At 45.4% G+C, this 18,962-nt stretch overlaps 2 long non-coding RNA genes across 2 annotated transcripts; one reads left to right on the forward strand and one right to left on the reverse strand.

The window, feature by feature from the left end:
• Positions 1-1,352: 1,352 nt before the first annotated feature.
• On the forward strand, positions 1,353-9,176 carry LOC308587180. Its single transcript, XR_014008270.1, has 3 exons — positions 1,353-1,500; positions 7,410-7,591; positions 8,996-9,176. It is a non-coding gene; the product is annotated as an uncharacterized lncRNA (long non-coding RNA).
• An 8,383-nt stretch (positions 9,177-17,559) lies between these two features.
• LOC308587152 lies at positions 17,560-18,312 on the reverse strand. The gene is made up of 2 exons (XR_014008237.1): positions 17,937-18,312; positions 17,560-17,676 (listed from the first exon to the last, which is right to left on the reverse strand). It is a non-coding gene; the product is annotated as an uncharacterized lncRNA (long non-coding RNA).
• Between the last annotated feature and the right edge of the window lie 650 nt (positions 18,313-18,962).

Raw genomic sequence — 18,962 nt, forward strand, 5'->3', positions numbered from 1 at the left:
CTTAAGAAAAAGCCCCGGTTGGATAACGTTTGTAATGTGTGAAGTGCAGGTGTTTGTGCCGCCCCCTTTTTATTTAAACCAAACCAGCTTTACTATTATTTCATTTGTATAACCACCCTTCATCCCTAGATCTCATAAAAACAGAAGATTAAAACAAAATACGTGATATATAACATGAGCAATAACAGAACAATAACGCCTTGCACCCCAAAAGCACATTGAAAAGAGCAGGGGATGTTTTCCTGGTGACAGACCACAATCCTGGGCCCGCCCAATACAAAATGGCACCACAACTCCACCTGCCAGGAAGAAAAGGGGAGCGAAGATCTGCCAGGTGAACGAGGGCCCCTCCTTGTCACCAAGAGGCAGCATTTACGGGGAATGCCAAGGGGGCAGCAGATCCAGTTTGCAAGTTGTGGGTGGCCCTGCCCTGCCACAATCCCAAGGCCGGTTTTCAAACATGACATTTTCCTGGTGGTTGGGGGACATGCAAACCACTGTGTACCTTGAGAGGTGAAGATGAGACAAGGCAAAAGGCAAAGACTTCCCAATAGCTACAACACCCAGAAAAATAGAGCCCTGCATGGTCTTCCAAGAAAACTGAACAGCCTGATTAATTAACATGGTTTGATTTTCCTGCACCAGTGTGGACAACAGCCTAAGGAAATCATCTTGGATGAAGCAACAGCCAAGTGTACTAGCTTCTTTCTAAATCCTATTGCAGATCACTTTCCACAGAGATTTGTTTTGTGTAGGAAAAACTTAGTGCATGACACAACCCCTTTGCCTTCAGCAAACACAATGTTCTCACTAAACATTTCCTAATAACCTATAGCCTATTTCACATATATATATTTAACAATAATTATATCCAGCCATATACAGCACTTGACAGATTGTTAAAACAATCATATTAATATTTAACAACAAAAAAGCAAACAATAAACAACCAAGATAGCACATAACTTGGCTGGTGAAGCATTCCTGCCAGTGGGACCTTCTGCTGGCATTACAGGGGGCTTCTGCTGGTGTAGGCTTCTGCTGGCAGTTGGAGATGCCACAACATTTTGGAAAATGTTTAAATAGCCAAGACTTCAGTTCCTCAGGAAGGAAATATATTGGGACAGGCTCTTTGACTATAAGACATTGATCCTGTAAAAGCTGCCTCTTAAATTACATGAGAATTCTGTGAATTTAAGCAGGTTCTTAACAGACTGACAACCTTCATCACAATCGCTGACCCAAAGAGACCAATATTTTAAATACATGGGGATGGGGGAAAATAGTTTGCCTCACTACTCACTGCTCACTTTAAACAGGTTTTTCTTATACAGTATTGCTTCATCCAGATTAAACAGAATTTGTTCCTGTAAAACAAGCTGTTGAGAGGACATGGTTTCTTTCTACTCCCACCATGCAGCTTAAGACAACAGGATGCCATCGCCCAAATCAGAATCACTTATGAGTGACAGGCAACCTCAGAAACTGCTATTTATCAGAGTAAGCTGATTTGCCATGGCTGCTAGGAGCAGATAGAAGATAAAGGCTTTGAATGGGGTGTTAGGGGAGAGGCTAGTACCTCTGCTGGGGGTCATGCTTCTGAGGTAGTTTGTCCACCTTTGGTCCCCACCCTGCACTCAGGGTGGCTCCTAGAAGCTGTCAGCATACGACAGCAGCCACACCCTGGGAATGGCTTTGACTGGCTGGCTAAACTAGGCAAGGGAGGCTGATAAGTCTCAAACCCTTGGTGAGTTAGGGACAGTATGCAAAGACTGGCTCCAGTGGATTGAGCAGACAAGACCAAGTGGTCCAACAGTCAAGAATGTGGTTTCTGCATATGCTGTAGAGGGAAGTGAGGGGTACATAGGGCTCACCAACCTGGGAAAGTAGCCCATCTAAGAGAATGAGAACACTAATCCAAAATCTCCACTGCCTTGCAGGACATCTTTGGGAGAGGAAAGGGCTCAGGAGTAACCCTACACAAATCCAGAGTGGAGTCCTTAAGATGGTTGGATGGTGCCTTGTATGCCTCCTTTTGGCAACTCCTGCAGTTAAGCTGGTGCCCAAGTACTGCTCTGCTTTCCTTTGTTTTTTTAAAATAATATTTATTAAGCTTTTCCAAACAGTAAAAAAAACAAATTATAAATAAGAAAATAAAGAGACATAATAGTAGAAGAGAGAGAAAAAATATACAAAAATAGACAATAAAGAAAAAATAATAATAAAAAAGAGAAAAACAGTCAGCATTTTCATATCATATCTTTCAATTACTTGTTTCCTGACCTCCTCACACACCCCTTTTCTGTATTCCAATTCACATAGTTAGTTCAGCAAATCCTTACCCTCTATCATTTATCTTTACTTATTATCTTAACCTTTTATAACTATATATTTCCAACCATTGTCAATCCACATTTACATATTCTTATTCGACTTTTTGCCAATACCGCTTATTTTCAGCCCAACATCACTTCAGCATTCATTAATTTTACAGTATTTCTGCAGGTAGTCTTTAAATTTCTTCCAATCTTCTTCCACCTCCTCTTCTCCCTGATCTCGGATTCTGCCGGTCATTTCTGCCAATTCCATTTGCTCTGCTTTCCTTTGGACCACCTCAGCGAGGCCAAGAGCGGGGGTCTTGTTTGGGCAGCCCAGGACCCCCATACACATTGCCCAGGCTTGCACCCTGGGCAGATCACTTCATAGTGGTTTGACTTTATCCCAAGAGAGAGATGCATGACAGCAACAACAAAGAACACACCAGCATGTTCATGAGCTAGCAGGTGCACATATCTGATTTTTCTGTGTTTTTGTGCACATTAATCCACACATTAGCACTTTTAGATGAACTCTGTATCAATGTTTTCTGTTCACACTAGCAGGCACTGCTTGATGGGATGTATTCACGTTGTGTGTTGTCCCCTCCCCTCAGTTACTACCTTTTCACACACCCCCCCCCAAAAAAATCATAAACTTGAGATCCATTGTGAGCATGCACACAGGTATTTGTTTAGTTGTGCCTGTGGACAATTTTTTATTTTTGCAATACAAGTATTCCCACAGACCAGATTTGCACAAAACAGTGGGCAAAAAATTGATGGGGGTGGGTGTGTGTGAGATGCCTGCCTTATCAGTAGCCACCCTCTCTGAGTTCCATAAACCTGAGCTCCACTGTGGGCACATGCTTAGGTATGTCTTGACATGTATGCAGCTAATTTTCATGTGTGCGTCATGCCAGCCCCTCCAGCAGCCCACTAAGAAGTGCCTCACACAGGGAGTGTGCTGGAATTGCTCCCAGCAAAATATCACCACACAGTTGAAAAACACATGCACACTTTGATACAATGCCGTTCCGTACACCTGTAATTGGGTGACATGCAATTATATATATTTTTCCCCTGACCACATTAGCCATGGATTGGGAAAAACTGAATTAAATGAGCAAAGTTATGAAAAAACAGCCTGTGCATGTGACCCTTAAAGGGTTAAATATTACAACTTTGTATTATGGACTAGAGTTAGACACCACCCTTTGGACTTTCATTTGCTCACCATTTTCAGTTGTGCTTTCTTCCAAGCCAGTGATAAGGAAACATGTTTGTTTGCCTGCAGTAGGAAGTAAGAGTTTGCTTATTTTGCAGTTATTATGATGAGTATAGCAGGAATGGATGTTTATTACCAAAGGGTGATTTGAAGGGATAATTTAAAGTAATATGAAAAAACATATATATATCCTTTACTCTCATAGTGACTATTTCCCCTCTTTTTTTAGTACTTTATGGCAAAGGATGACACAGCCCTAGAAGAACAGAAAAAATGCAGTGCCCACTTACAATTACCTGGCTGGCCGGGCCCCCCAGGCTACAACTCAGAGCTAATTTCTGAGGTTCCCAAAGTGTGCAGGCTCAATAGCAGGCCCTTTTTGGTGGATTTCATGGTTTCTGGACAGAAAATCCAGCCCCAGCAACCAGGGGGGAAATCCAACTGTTTCCCACAATTAGTTTCCAATCACTTAGTTAGTCCTTTATATAGCAACTAGTTAACTGATTTTCCATTGACTGTCCAACCAGAAGGAAAATCCTAAAGGTCAGGAACAAATCTAAAAGAACTAACAAAATTAAAAGCCTCAAACGGGCTAAAAAGATAATATTCTGTTCAACGTACATCATGGGCTAGGTTAAGTTAACACACTCTTTGCATGGGAGAGTGTGAATAAAGGTTACTGTCCTTCCCTTCTTCTGGCCTGGCCTGGCCCTAGGGAGTGGAGGGTGGGAACTGGTTGGCACCATGTGCCTCCCCCACTCCAGAAAAACACCCAGCCTAGGAATGTGGCTGCTCTGTCTAATAAGCAAAGCTGTCTACATGGTTGCACGGCTTTCAGTCCTTCACTTAGAACCCCCCAGATCCAGCAATATTGCATTTTATTTTACTGTAGATATAAATTTACTTTGCACCCTGCAGTATTACAGAAGCTGAAAAGGGGTTGGGTTGCCTGCCCTTTAAGTATCAGAGTACTGTACTGTATTTATAATATAACCTGATGGATCTGAAATGAAATTTATGGGTAGTTTTGTTTTGGTTTTTTAAATTGGACCTTAAAATGTGATCCTGACAATTTAATTTTAGTATCCCATAACCTAAAAATACCACAGACTTACCATGTCCCCAACTGTAATTATTTTGGACAAGTAATCAACATAATCCCAAAATTAAAATTGATTTTAAATTTGTATTTGTCCCATCAATGCAAAGTAAGCATTCTTATGTAAATTAGAGGTGGGGTGCACACTAATCCCAATTTGATGAAACCTGATTTGAGGTTACACCTGTGTAAAATAATTGACTAAATATTATGCACAGGAAGGCAATTGCTACAAACTAAAAACAATTTCAGACTTATTTACTAGAGGCCACCTCAGAAGTGCTCCTACAGTTACTTGTATGATTTTAAATTACAATGCAATACAATACAATACAATACAATACAATACAATACAATACAATACAATACAATACATAATATATATTTAAAAAATAATAATAAAAGAAGCAAACAAGACAAAACAAAACAAAACAAAACAAAAACCATTTATAATTTCAATTTCAACATCTTATCTTTCTTTCCCTTATTTCCTCAACCTCCTCACACCTCCCTTTTTGTATTCCAGTTCTGTTAATTGTTTCAGCAATTCCTATCCATCTTCCCCTGTTTTCTATCCTATAATTATCTTAACACATTTTAACCTTATTTTCCTTTAATACTCTATTAATCTATTTATACTTAATTCTTTATAACATTTCTACTGAAGCCATATAACTTCATTCCAACATTCTTCTAACATTCATTAATTTTACAATATTTCTGTAAATAATCTTTAAACTTTTCCCAGTCTTCTTCCACCGACTCTTCTCCCTGGTCTCGGGTCTTTTCCGCCAATTCTATCTAGTCCATCAACTTCATCTGCCATTATCCAACACTTCTGTGCTTCCAGGAGACAACCATTCTCTCAGCCAGCAAAGAGCAGATGATTCACAACAAAGTTTAGGGGTCTGGCAGGGCAGGTCCACCTCCTTCTTTAGCATCCGTCAATATATTAAATTTTACTCGAGGCTTCCTGCCCTGCCAAACAACTCCAAAAACATCCCTCTGCCACCTCCTGATACAATCTATCCCATCCAAAACTTGCACTATTTGAAACAAAAGCAACATCCCCGGCATCACAGCAACCCTCATCCCCACCACAACGACTCGGCCCAACAATAGCAACTTCAGATTTGTCCATATTTCCCAATCCCCCTTCTCTTCAATCCAACGTCCTTCACAGTTACCCTTAAATAAATTCACATTTTTGGCGGTCATACTGGCCCCCAAAGGCCTCTCTCAACCGATGTTAGTCCAGTCTCCTCCTGAAGCTCTGTCAGGCTTTCCTTTCCCAATTCAGGTAGGGCTCTGGTCCTCAAATTCTTCTGTTTTCCTTTAAGTTCCATCATAACAGATGCCACATCGAATTGCCTTTGAATGGATGGGGCTCTTTCACACTCCAGTTGTATTGTTTTACATTCAGCAGCAAGGGTTTTCTCCCTGACTTCATCCGCCGTTTGCCGTGTCGACGTAAATTCCTGTATCGATCTCTGAATGGTTTCTGTGTTGGTGTTCACCTTTTGTCCCAGATTGTCAATTTTCCTGTGAAGCTGTTCCAACGAATCGTTTATTTTCACTAAAGCGACCACTAAGGCCTCTTCTGTCGACATTTCACCTGTTTTTTTCCTTTCCATTTACCATAACACTTGAGAAATTCAAGGTCAATCTCAGAGTCTCACAGTTCTTATCTTGCAGCTGGAAGTCCCCCTAGCCCAGCTCTTATAAAGTAACCAATTTCAAATATTTCCACTAGAGGGAAACAGTGTCCCCTTTAAACACAACTCATACAATCCAGAGTTAATTTCAGATTTCAGTTACTTTTTACTCCTTTTTAGAAGCAGCCGGAGACAATAGAAACAATGTATTTCTCTTCCTTTGCTAGCTGACAAGGAACGTTCTAAGTGCTGTCAATGAACATTCCAAAACGTCAGTCCTACTGGCAGCCCGTTTCCAGGGTCAGAGCAGCTTTATTTTAACTCCCTTCACTCTCTCCTGCAGGCATACTCAGCCCACAACTTCCCTCCCTCTTCTCCTGCCTCCAAGGGGGGTTTTGTGCTCTTTACCGATGGAAATTTAGGCTTTTGCAAAAGGCTTTCCAAGACTTCAGCCTACAGCCTCCTTGCCTCAGTCTGTTTACAAGTAGGGAAGGCGGACTTCCTGTTTTGAACCTCCCTGTTTCGATGCCAAATTAAACTTTTAAAATCTGATTCTCCCGTCTCAGCTCTACTCACGGGTAATTACTTTGGAGTCAAATTGTCCACAGGAAAAAGTCAATGCTCTCAACAGCTATGCAGCTTCGCTCAGTGGAAGAAGCAGACAATTCGAAGCACCGTACCGCTCACCCCACATCGCTCCGGATCCCCGAAACTGGGTTTCCCCGCGAGTAGGGGAGGCGCAAAAGGTGCCCGCCAAATCCCACGTTCACAGGCTTCTCCGCCTGTGATTTATACGGGTCTCCGCCTTCGCCGTGGTGGCCAGACCCAAATTTCCATGGAGCAGATTCCTCCCGGTCAGAGGAAATCCGCCATTGCCGGAGGCACCAACCCGGAAGTCCTAAATTGCAATTTTTTAAAATGTAGCAGCTCTGCATGAACTCTTGGACTATTTGCAAGCTTTAAACTTTGTCATAAGACAAACCTACCTAAAATGTGCATTCTTTACAATATATTTACATGGTTATATTTTTGTTATTTTTTAAACCATTCTGTGGATATTCAAACAAAATATATTGCTCAAAATAAACATTTCAATTTTGCTTCCCATACAGAGGAAAGAATAGAATCACAGAATGGCAGAGTTGGAAGGGATTGTGAGGGTCATCTAGTTCAACCCCCTGCAATGCAATAATTTCAACAAGCTCATACACAGCACCTATGCTTAAAAACCTGCAAGAGGTCTACCACCTCTTGTGGCATCCTGTTCCACTGTCAAACTAAAATTTTACTATTTGTAAGTACATAGTGTTTGATCCCCCCCACACACACACTCAAACCGTAGTGGCATTACATAAAAGTGGTGATGTTGCTTTAAAAATAGTTTATATGTGTGAAATTTTGACCCACCAGTCTCACAGAGACAGAATTTGGAGCATAAGAGGAGTCCTGCTGGATCAGACCAAAGGCCTGTCTAGTCCAGCACCCTGTTCTCACTGTGGCCAACCAAATGCCCATGGGAGGCTTGCAAACAGGACTTGAGTGATTTTCAGCAGTTGGTATCCAGGGTCATGCTGCCTCTGACAGCAGGATACAAAACAGCTCTCATGGCTAGTACTCAGTTACATAATTTTTTCTTCATGGATTTGTCCAATCCTCTTTTAAAGCCATCCATATTGATGGCCATCACTACATCTTGTGGGCATGGACTTGGCAGTTTAGCTATGCACTGTGTGCTGTGTTCAAGCTCCTGTCTCGAGGGATATTAAGAGAAACGTAACTCACTGATTTCCTTCCTCTGTTGGGGTGTGAATATTATTAGTCAGCTTGTGTTAAATATATATTGGCTCTTTAGGTGGTGTGAGAGCTATTTCTCCGCTAACCAGGAAGTAGTACCTCAGGTTAAGAACTTTGCCCCAGAATAAGAACAGAAATCACGGGGCAGCGGCAGCGGGAGGCTCCATTAGCTAAAGTGGTACCTCAGGTTAAGAACAGTTTCAGGTTAAGAACAGACCTCCGGAACGAATTAACTTAATAACCAGAGGTACCACTGTATAAGCACCAGATTCACATGGTGTGTGTCCTCATAACAGGCAAAAGTCAGGTGGGGAAAAGCCATGCAATTGAGCCTGCCCACATAATTCTGGCATTGAGACATACTCTACCTGTTGGAGTTCACACAGTTCAGGTAGGTAGAATCATATAGGGGGAAGGAATCTTGGAGGTCATCTGGTCTATCCCCTTGCTCAATGCTGTATGCAGTTACAGCATCCCTGACACACGGCTTCCTGGCCTCAGCTCAGAATACCTCACCAAGTCCCAAGGCAGCCTACGCCATTGTCAAACAGCTTTTGATCATTAGGAGTTCACTCCTAGTGTTATCTATGCAGTTAAAGTACTTATATTCTACCCCCAAATCACTGTAACTGAGAACAATGATAAAGAGGATTCTCGTAAATTATGGGGAAAGGAGGGAGATGTGTAGCATCATGTTTGAAAGAATTCTAACTGAGTTAAGTGGGGTTTACCTCTGAATTATTACACAAGATTACTGACTTACTCTGAGCTAGGCTATGAAAAGCTGGAGTCAAGGGACTTGTTAAAGTCATGGAGCTTTGAGGAAATTCCTGCCTGAGGAGATTCCTGAGGAGATTTGAGGATTTTCTTCCTTTAAAAAAATCTGTTTATTTTAATTTTTCAGCTATAACAATGAAAAACAGAACTCCTTCCATCCTCAATAGTACACTGAGTTGGAGACAATTATAGCGCTGACTATACTAGAAAAGGTTAAATTTGGCAGTCACACTGTTTAAATAAAAGTGTATTTCCATAGATTTCAGTGGGACGCAGGTAGTCTGTATCCTTGTTCTTTTTGGAATGCATGAGAAATAAAACTGAACCATGTGGAAGCAACTGTGTCAGTCAGTTTACTACCCCTTTGTATCCATATCTGTAGTATTTTGTGACTTTTTTGTTACTATTAAATTTTTATTTTCTCATTGATTTTAAAACAGTAACAACAGAACATTTATTCTAGTAGCCAGTCCTTAACATGCTTGCTCTGGCTTCTGCTGGAGATGGAGAACGGTAGCAGAATGAACAATTCCTCATTAAACAAGAGAGCTCAATACAGCTCTGCTTTACCGACAACAATCTTGGTCACTTCCAAATTGCTATCACCACACCTAACCCTGATTGCAGGGCACATGGATATGGGTCAGGTGAGAGGCATGGAGCTGAACCTACAGGTCTGGTCTGGCACACAAACACAAGATGTTCAAAATGGCAGTAACATTTAATGCTCTAATGCTAATGATGGGCAGCTGTAGGGTTTCACCAGAAGGTTTATAAGAAACAGTGATGCACAAAGGTTTAAGGTGGAAAGCTGTGCTTCTCTGCCATGGCTGTTTATGTACAGTGAGTTCAGGTCATATGCACACAACACCACCAGCACATATACACCAACATGTTGGTAAGAGTTATGAGAAAACAGATGAGCTTTTTCTGAACACTCACCAATAAAGCTTGCTAATACCAAGTTGATTCTGAAATTATCCAAGAAGAGCTCAAGCTTATTGACAGGAATAAGCCAGCAGTAGATCACATGAAGTAAGTGGACTTAGTGCTTTATTAGAAAGAACAGGATCTACACAGGAGTGTCAGACCTAATGAGCACAGCAACTCTTCTTTGGTAAGTCTTGCCCCTATGAAGCAGTTGTGGCGACTGAAGGTCCCTACCTTCTCACAGCTGCCTAAGTCCCCTCCTCTCCAGGGTTTTCCCCCAAGCAATCTGACATTGTGCCTGTGATGCTAATTTCTCCTCTGCCCTCTTCATACCTTTTCTGGTTCTGGGGCATTAGTGGGGAGGGAAGCTTGTTGCAGCAGGAGAGGGAGACAACTGTGACTTCACCAGCTGGACTCATCTCTGCCTCTTGGCCTCCAGCATCCCACTCTCCTGCTTCAGCTTCTGATTCTGGACATCTCTCCAATCCCCAAGCTCTGAGCCTTATTTCCTTGCTGGTTCCCCAGCTGGTTCCTCCCACCATTTCTCTGCATCCCACCAGTCCCTGACTCTTATCCATTACTAACTATAAATACTGCAAATACCGTATTTTTCGCTCTATTGGACGCACCGGACCACAGGACGCACCTAGTTTTTAGAGGGGGAAATCAAGGGAAAAAATATTATCCCCCCCCAGCCCCAAAGAGCAACGGACAGGCTGCATGCAGCCTGTCCACTTCTCCCAGAGCTTCTCGGGGCTGCGGGGGAAGCCCGGGTTTCCCCCCCCAGCCCCAAAGAGCAAAGAAGCCAAGACAGCGCACGGGATCCATGGCCGCGCAACCTCTCCAGCCAGGAGCTAAACCTCTCCAGTGCAGCTAAAGAAGACAAGGCAGCAAGCGCGATCCATCCCGCTCACTGCCTTGGCTTCTTCTTTAGCCTTGCACAGCATCTTTAGTCTTGCGCAATGGGATGGATTGCGCCCGCTGTCCACCGGGGCTGGACTAGATGACTCCTGGGGTTCCCTTCCAACCCTGCAATTCTATGACCTCGGAAGGTGTTTGGGGTCTCCACCACTGGAGGCTTTTAAGCAGCAGTTGGGGGACCATCTGCCTGGTGTTCTTTAGCTGTGATTCCTACATTGTGAGGGGGCTGGGCTAGATGACCCTTGGGTGGCCCTCCCAACTCTATACAGTCCTACAGTTCTGCGGCAGGAGATCCACAGCCACTTCACACAATGCCCACTCCCAATTTTCATCTGAGAGACATGTGTCTCTCAGTACCCCCCCTACCTGCCACACTTCCCCCACCCCACTTAAGCTGAGGGAATTCCTGCCCAGAGAAACTCGTATGTGACAATATCATCCTTCCTTCCTTCCTTCCTTCCTTCCTAAATAAATAAGATTGAAATTCTCTGTGAACTTACTTAGATATACATATGCACAGGACCAGAATGCATATTACAGAATTTTAGAATAGGATGACAACAGGAATTTGTGCAGTGCTCTTAAACTTCCGTGAACTTTCAGAAATTACAGATGGATAGCTCTGTAATTACAACAGTAGAGGGCATCAGATTGTCAGCTGAGCATCCACAATTTGCTATGAAGTGGTGGACTTTTCAGGGCAATATGACAAAGAATATTAAATAGCTTAATTAAACATCCTGGCATGGGGCTGATAAAGACCAAAATCTGCTCTATGATATTATTACTATTACTTATTAAATTTATTAGATGTTGTAGCAGACCTACCACTTAATAAAAGGTAAAGGGACCCCTGACCATTAGGTCCATTCATGACCGACTCTGGGGTTACGGCGCTCATCTCGCTTTATTGGCCGAGGGAGCCAGTGTACAGCTTCCTGGTCATGTGGCCAGCATGACTAAGCCGCTTCTGGCGAACCAGAGCAGTGCACGGAAACGCCGTTTACCTTCCCGCCGGAGCGGTACCTATTTATCTACTTGCACTTTGATGTGCTTTCGAACTGCTAGGTAGGCAGGAGCTGGGACCGAGCAACGGGAGCTCACCCCATCGCGGGGATTCAAACCACTGACCTTCTGATCGGCAAGTCCTAGGCTCTGTGGTTTAACCCACAGTGCCATCCCTACCACTTAATACCACTCATTAATAAGGCGGCGGATCCACTCCCGCTAACTGCCCCCCATTAAATATAGTGCACCCACAATTTACCACAGATCATCTAGTGGGGGGACTTGTGTGAGGGAAAACTTAATGATTGGAGTCTCAAGCAGAAAATAAACAAACAAGAAAAGTTTTATTAAACAAAAATTGTTTATGAAACAAAGTGGGTCAGGAAATTCATTTTTTTCAGGTAGACGTTAACTTGTTTACTTTAACTAACCCAGGCTTCAACACAACACTATAGGCACAGCTCTTCTTGAACTTTAGTTACTAAAAATCAGTTGTTGCGCTTCAGGTGGTAGATGTTCAGGTTTCTAGAACAGAGAGCAAAATGCTCAACTCAGTTTCTGTCACTGAGATATTACCGTTGAAAGTATTCAGTGCCGCTTCCTTCACAGCTTCTCCTCCGTTGCCCAATCTCTTAGCCATCCCACCCCGGAGGTCTTCTAAATGAGGGTCCCCTCACCCCCTGGGACTGGGCTGGGAGTCTTCTGGACCTAGAAGAACTCTCCCCTCCTGGCTAGACGGACACCCAGGGAGGCTGTCATGCCCCCAAGATCTCCCTCTCCCGGCTCAGACTCAGCCCTCCCAGGACACTCCTGTCTGTACAGTGGTACCTCGGGTTACAGACGCTTCAGGTTACAGACTACGCTAACCCAGAAATATTATCTCAGGTGAGAACTTTGCTTCAGGATGAGAACAGAAATCGTGCATCGGCGGCGCAGCAGCAGCAAGAGGCCCCATTAGCTAAAGTGGTGCTTCAGGTTAAGAACAGTTTCAGGTTAAGAACAGACCTCCGGAATTAATTAAGTACATAACCAGAGGTACCACTGTATTCCTTTTCCAGACCGTTAACCCGGTCTAAAACTGCATATAAAATATAACATAAATCTTAGCCAAGGGGGTAGACTTACTCATTACTTTAAAGCTTAAATTAAAATAAGGGAATGAGTTATAAGGCTTTTAAAGACGAACAAGGGTTTTACTTCTGAATTCTGCACATGCTGTGTTTTTCTTATTTTTAAGCACAATGGTTGTATCCATTGCTGCAATTCTACTAATGCGGCAGTCTGTCACTCGTGCAATGGAACTTCCCTCCACCTCTTCCCTACGACCGGAGCTTTTTTTCTGCCAGAACATGCTGGAGCACAGTTCCAGCACCATTTTTTTGCCTTGCTTTGTCTAAGAATTCTGCTCACCCAGCAAAGGAAGTCCCCTGATCAGCGAGGTGTGCAGGATGGCAGCTGAAGCAGCCTGAGCAGGGGGAGTGGGGCAAGTGGTGAGCAGGAAGGTGCACATGCACGAGGGCAGCTGAAGTGGCCTGAGCAGGGCAGGAGAGCAGCAAGGTGCGCACAATGGTGACTGAAGCGGCCTTAGTGGGTGGGTGGAGCATCTTGTCATGTGATTTCAGTTTCAAGATGGTGGCATCAGCACAGTGGCGTAGCATGGGGGGTGCCAGGGGTGCTGGCCGCACCGGGCGCAACATTTGGGGGGGCGCGTTTGGCCGCCCCCCCTGGAGGAAGCGGGAACCTCTCCAAGTCGCTGCGGGAGGAGGTCTCTCCGCCCCACCGCCAGCCTTCGGAAGGCTGCTCCGAAGCCTGGCGGCGGGAGGAGGGCTCTCCACCCCACCGCCAGCCTTCGGAAGGCTGCTCCGAAGCCTGGCGGCGGGAGGAGGTCTCTCCGCCCCACCGCCAGCCTTCGGAAGGCTGCTCCGAAGCCTGGCGGTGGGGCGGAGAGACCTCCTCCCGCCGCCAGCCTTCGGAAGGATGCTCCGAAGCCTGGCGGCGGGAGGAGGTCTCTCCGCCCCACCGCCAGCCTTCGGAAGGCTCCTCCGAAGCCTGGCGGTGGGGCCGAGAGACCTTCTCCCCGCGCCAGCCTTCGGATGGCTGTCCTGAAGACTTGTGGTGGGAGCAGTGGCGTAGCATGGGGGGTGCAGGGGGGCCTGCCGCACGGGCACAACATCTGGGGGGGGGCGCGGAAGAGACTCAAGCGCTAAAATCCACGGGTTAGGGGGCGCAAATTACTTGCCTTGCCCCGGGTGCTGAGAACCCACGCTACGCCACTGCATCAGCATCTGGGTTGGAGACTGGGGTGGTGTTCTGGCACCTTTTTTCCTAGAACAAAGCACTGCCTACAACTCCATGCACACTTACAAAATATGCTCCGGAGGTGGAAGTTCCACAGGGCAGGTGAAACTTCCATTTGTGCAGCACTGGATGCAACCCAATGTAGAAATCATGCCCTTGTTACAACTTAAAGTTGTAGGGATGGGTTTTTAAGATTGTAATGTGGGGAATAACAGGTATCTTTGCAGGAAAAAAGTTAAATCCGAAGATGTAACATTATTAAATTGTATGTTTTAATTTGTTGTGGAAGATTACATAGCACACTACTATTTCAGATATGGAATTTGCTGTTGAAATTCGAGGGCTAAATTTGGGCTGTAAAATGAGAGTAAAAAATATGATATTGAAATGTGCCTGACGATTTATTAATGTTAAATCAGCACCTTAGCAAATCCAGGACAGAATTAATAGAATGTGACCATATAGATTTGGCTTCTCTAGCAATTATTTTGGTGTGCTGAACATTACACACATGCTTATCCCCATCTGGCAGTGCGGAAACAATTGTGACAATGCTTGCAGCACAGTCAGGACACAGAGGAAAAAAGTGTACAGTTACATGCAATGTGGATCCTCTTTGGGATTCTACTTTCTAGGTTGCAGCCAGAAGCATTGCAGGTGAATACAAGGAACAAGCCAGACAACACTGTTGGCCAAGGCAATGGTGATTAAAGCACAGTCAAGACCTCGCAACAGAGGTGGTGATTTGTTCTGATGTGTGGTTCCTAAGGATGGGTTTCCTCAATGGTGCCGCTATACAATGTACAAACTCCCCCTCCTCTATTGTCATAATTGACCACTACCCCAGCTATGCTAAGGAGATTGCTGGTTAGAGAGGGTTGCAATCAGAGGATTGATATGACTTGAAATATCATTAATTGACTATTGTATTTTCAGGGACTTTACCAGCCTATTCCCTCCCCACATTGTGGCAGCACAACTGCTAGACTAGGCATAGGCAAACTCGGCCCTCCAGATGTTTTGGGACTACAACTCCCATTATCCCTAGCTAACAGGACCAGCGGTCAGGGATGATGGGAGTTGTAGTCCCAAAACACCTGGAGGGCCGAGTTTGCCTATGCCTGTGCTAGTCTTTTGATAGCCACATCTTAGGAAACAAAGCGGGGAGTGGGCTTTAAACCAGTCTTCCACATTTGTGTTTGTGAGTAGAACTTGTATCCTAATCCCAGTGAAATTTTTTCTAAAGCACCCAGAACTACTATTCCCCCATACTGATTGTAAATTCCATTGTAGGCACATCCAGGATGTGTTCTGGCTCTGGGCGTGTGGACTTCCTTCATTCCGAATAGAGGCCATTGACTCACCTATGGCCATGACTCACCATTGACTCACCTACGACTACAGGACATATTGTGCAGAGGTGTGTAATTGCTTGTTCCGCTGTATGCTTGGGAGTTTTTTTGGCTTGTGTGTATGTGATGAGGTGAATAAACTGTTAGTGGGTCTGTGGCTGGGGGATAGCTTTATGTTTGGAAATATCACTCATCAACACAAGTAAAAACTCAATGTTGTGCCCACTCTGAGGCAGTGATGGTGACAGTGGGAAATATTAAGTTTTCTTCACAGTACAGTGGAACCTCGGTTTTTGAGCGTCTCGGAAGCCGAACGATTCAGAACCTGAACGCCAAAAACCCGGAAGTGAATGCGCCTCCAAAGTTGAACAGCTTCCAAGGTGCATTTCTCAATTTTCTCAATAGAATTTGCCGACTGCCCATTGCGCCTTTGTTGTCGAATCTTTCAGAAGTCGAACAGTCTTCCGGAATGGATTACGTTTGATAACCGAGGTTCCACTGTATTGCCCATTGCTTTTACAAGTGGGTTGGGACATCCTGCAATCTTGTCCAATAGAAACATTCTAAAGTTATATCCCTTACTGGCTTACCAGCGAGTCACTGGGTTACCCTCTCTCATGAGTCCAACTTTTCCTTTATGGCACGTAATCTAACTAGACTCTATGTATGCAGGTTCAGAGGTAAGTACGGTACTTGCTCCCAGGGAGGGTGATTCCTCAGGCAATTACAGGTTGCACCTTCTTTGCTGTTTCTTACCTAGGCTTTTGTGTTTAACCTTTGATATTTTGTTTCCTAGGTTGCCACCCTTAGCCTGGGTGTCACCATTGCCACAAAAGGGAAGGAGTGTTAATTATTGATACTGTTGCATGCCACCCCAATCTCCAAATGGTGAAAGATTCCAGGGGCCTCACCCATTTGCCATTTATCACAGAGCCCCTTCCTTTGTTCTCCTTACAACTCACCCCAAGGCTAGCCTGGCTATTATTTTAACACTTGCTAGATCCAGGGATGAGAGGGGTCTAGCACCCAGTTTAAGATGCACACACTCCAAACTCATAACACTATCCTTTACTAGGTGATAGTTGCAAAGCAATTAGGAAAAAGCATTGTAGCATTGACACAAGAAAGCTACCTTCCAACCCCTGCCTCTACACTCCTCAATGTATTTTTTTCTGAGTTCCCTTTCTTGCTTTCCTTTCCTCTTCTGCCCTTCTTAGCCTTCTTAGTTTTATTTCCTCCCCCTGTCCCCATGTATGTCCTCTTGGCTTTCTCAGGCATTAATTTGGTCCTGCAGCAATGGCTGATCATGCCCTCAACCCAGACAGAACAGAGGCACTGCTAGTGGGAAGTTTGCTTACCCAGGTAAAAGGTATTAATCCTGTTCTAAAGGGCTGTAATTTTACCTAAAGAATCATGTTCATCACCTGAGGGTGGGTGGGTGTGCTCATTCATCAATTTTTGTAATGGGCAGAAATTGGCTCTGTAACCCAGAGTACCTATCCCCAACTTAGGAAGTTTTGCCAGCTATGGCACTACCTGGTCAAAGTAGCCTTGCTTCAGCAATTCATGCTTTGGTAACCTCCTCTGTGGACAATTGCAAAGTATTATGTGCACTGTTGCTTTTTAAAATGTTCTGGAAATTTGTGTTGGTTCAGAAAGTAGCCAACAGACTGCTGAGACTGGATTGTATGAATCACACCACTCTGGTGATCAAGCAGCTCCCCTGGCTCACAGCCAACGAGGGAATATCAAACACCTTCAACTGGACCTGGAAAAGGCCCTTTGCAGTTGTGACCAGGGTGCTTCATGGACTACCTCTCTCCACATGTACCTGTCTAATTGTTGGGATCTCCTTCAAAAGCTCATCTCAAATGGCCCTGCCAGGTAGGTAGAAGGGCATTTTCAGTGGTGGCTACCCAGCTGTGGAATGCTGACTCCAGAGTGGTGCCCTTTTTATTCTCTTAGGCCTGTTGATGTCTCATAGCTTTAAGATGATTTTACCTTCTGTGACTTGTCTTTTAATGCTTCATGTATACTGTACTTCCAAAGCAAGCAAACAGAGCAGGGAAGTGATTTTCAAGTTTCTATTATTCTCCTTTTGGAAACTGCAGCTATCTGTCAAACAAAGCATGTATGTCTCTTTTACACAAGGTACTCAAGAAGGAAATGCAACGAATCAGAGTTGCTGTTAGTTGACATTTTAATATCATTTCAGGCTGGGAAGCCATCTTTCAGACAGAAGAAATGCATGGATCCTTGTGCCGTGGTTCAAGACTGGGGATGCTAGGAGCCATGGGATCTGAAATAAAGAGCAGTTGCTTTATCCTTTTGGCTATGCCTGGTATAGAGCGACGCATGGGCTAGCTGGCAAGGTTCATCCTAGTTATTAAAGCGCTACATGACTCTTTGTTGTTCATGATAGTAAGTTCAGTATGGCTCTGCACCTGAATCACCACATGTAATCAATCTTTGCCACGGGAGCCTCGAGTCTTTTCCTACAGTAACTACTGTTATTTTTAAGCTGTCTTTCTCCTGGATCCTGCACTCGGGGTGACTTACCAGCAGGAGACACGAGTACAATAAAAAAGCGTAGCTACACACTCTGACGTGAATTGCAGTCCAAGCTCATGCATGTTGACCGGGTTTCACAAGGCCCAGGGGCAGGAAAGTATGCGCTGTATTGCAGCCTGAAAGTAAAGCACTGAAAGTTAATCTCTACGGAGAAGGGGATTTTCTAAAATAAAGAGCATTTCATAGCAACTCTTCAGCTGCATGCCGTCGTGGCTCTTTGGATTTCGGAACAATACTTCTACCACAACTGGTAAGCCAAGGTTTCCTCTGCTTCCCCCCTCGCAGATTTATATACATGTGTGTGTGTGCATATATATCCACCCCCCTCTATATCTCCACCCCCCCTCCCCCTATAAATGGAGGGCGAGGCAGCGGCGCCTGGCGGGCCCGCTCCGCCCCTCTTGTGCCGCCGAGCAGGAAGGGGCGGGCGGCTGCCGCCGGGCGAGCGATGCATTAGCGGCGGCGGCGGCCCTGGAGGCGAGGCAGGGCTTTGCTGCTGAGGCGCCCAAGATGGCCCCTGCTGCAGAGGCGGCCGTGGCAGCAGCAGAGGGCCGGAGGGCGGAAGGGAAGGCCGCGGCCGGCCGGCTCCTGCTGCTGGTGGACAAGGAGGAGGAGGGCGCGACGGCCCCGTCCGTGGCCCGCAGCTGAGAGGAGCTGCCGCCGCCGTGAGGTAAGCGGAGTCTCCCCGGTGGGCGGGTGGCGGGGAACAATAGGGCGGAGGCTGCGGCCTGCTCCTCTCTTTTCCTTCGGGCGGGCGGCGCCTCCACCTGGCCGGCCGGCGGGCCCGGCGTTGCGGCCGGTGTCTCCGCGCGAGGCGCCCCAGCGGCCTCTTCCACCATTTCCCCTCCACTTCGCCGAAGCCTCGGTAGGCCTCAGGCTTCTGCCGGGCTCGCTTTCTGCCATCCCCGCCCCCGCGGCTTCGGAAGAGGCCGGGAAATATTCCGGGGGCCGGGGGTTACACGCGGTCTCAACTCATTCCGGGGGTCTGGGGGGGGGGGACACGGTATAGTATTC

The sequence above is a fragment of the Podarcis bocagei genome, assembly GCF_964188305.1.
Source record: "Podarcis bocagei genome assembly, chromosome: 5".
Taxonomy (NCBI): Eukaryota; Metazoa; Chordata; class Lepidosauria; order Squamata; family Lacertidae; genus Podarcis; species Podarcis bocagei.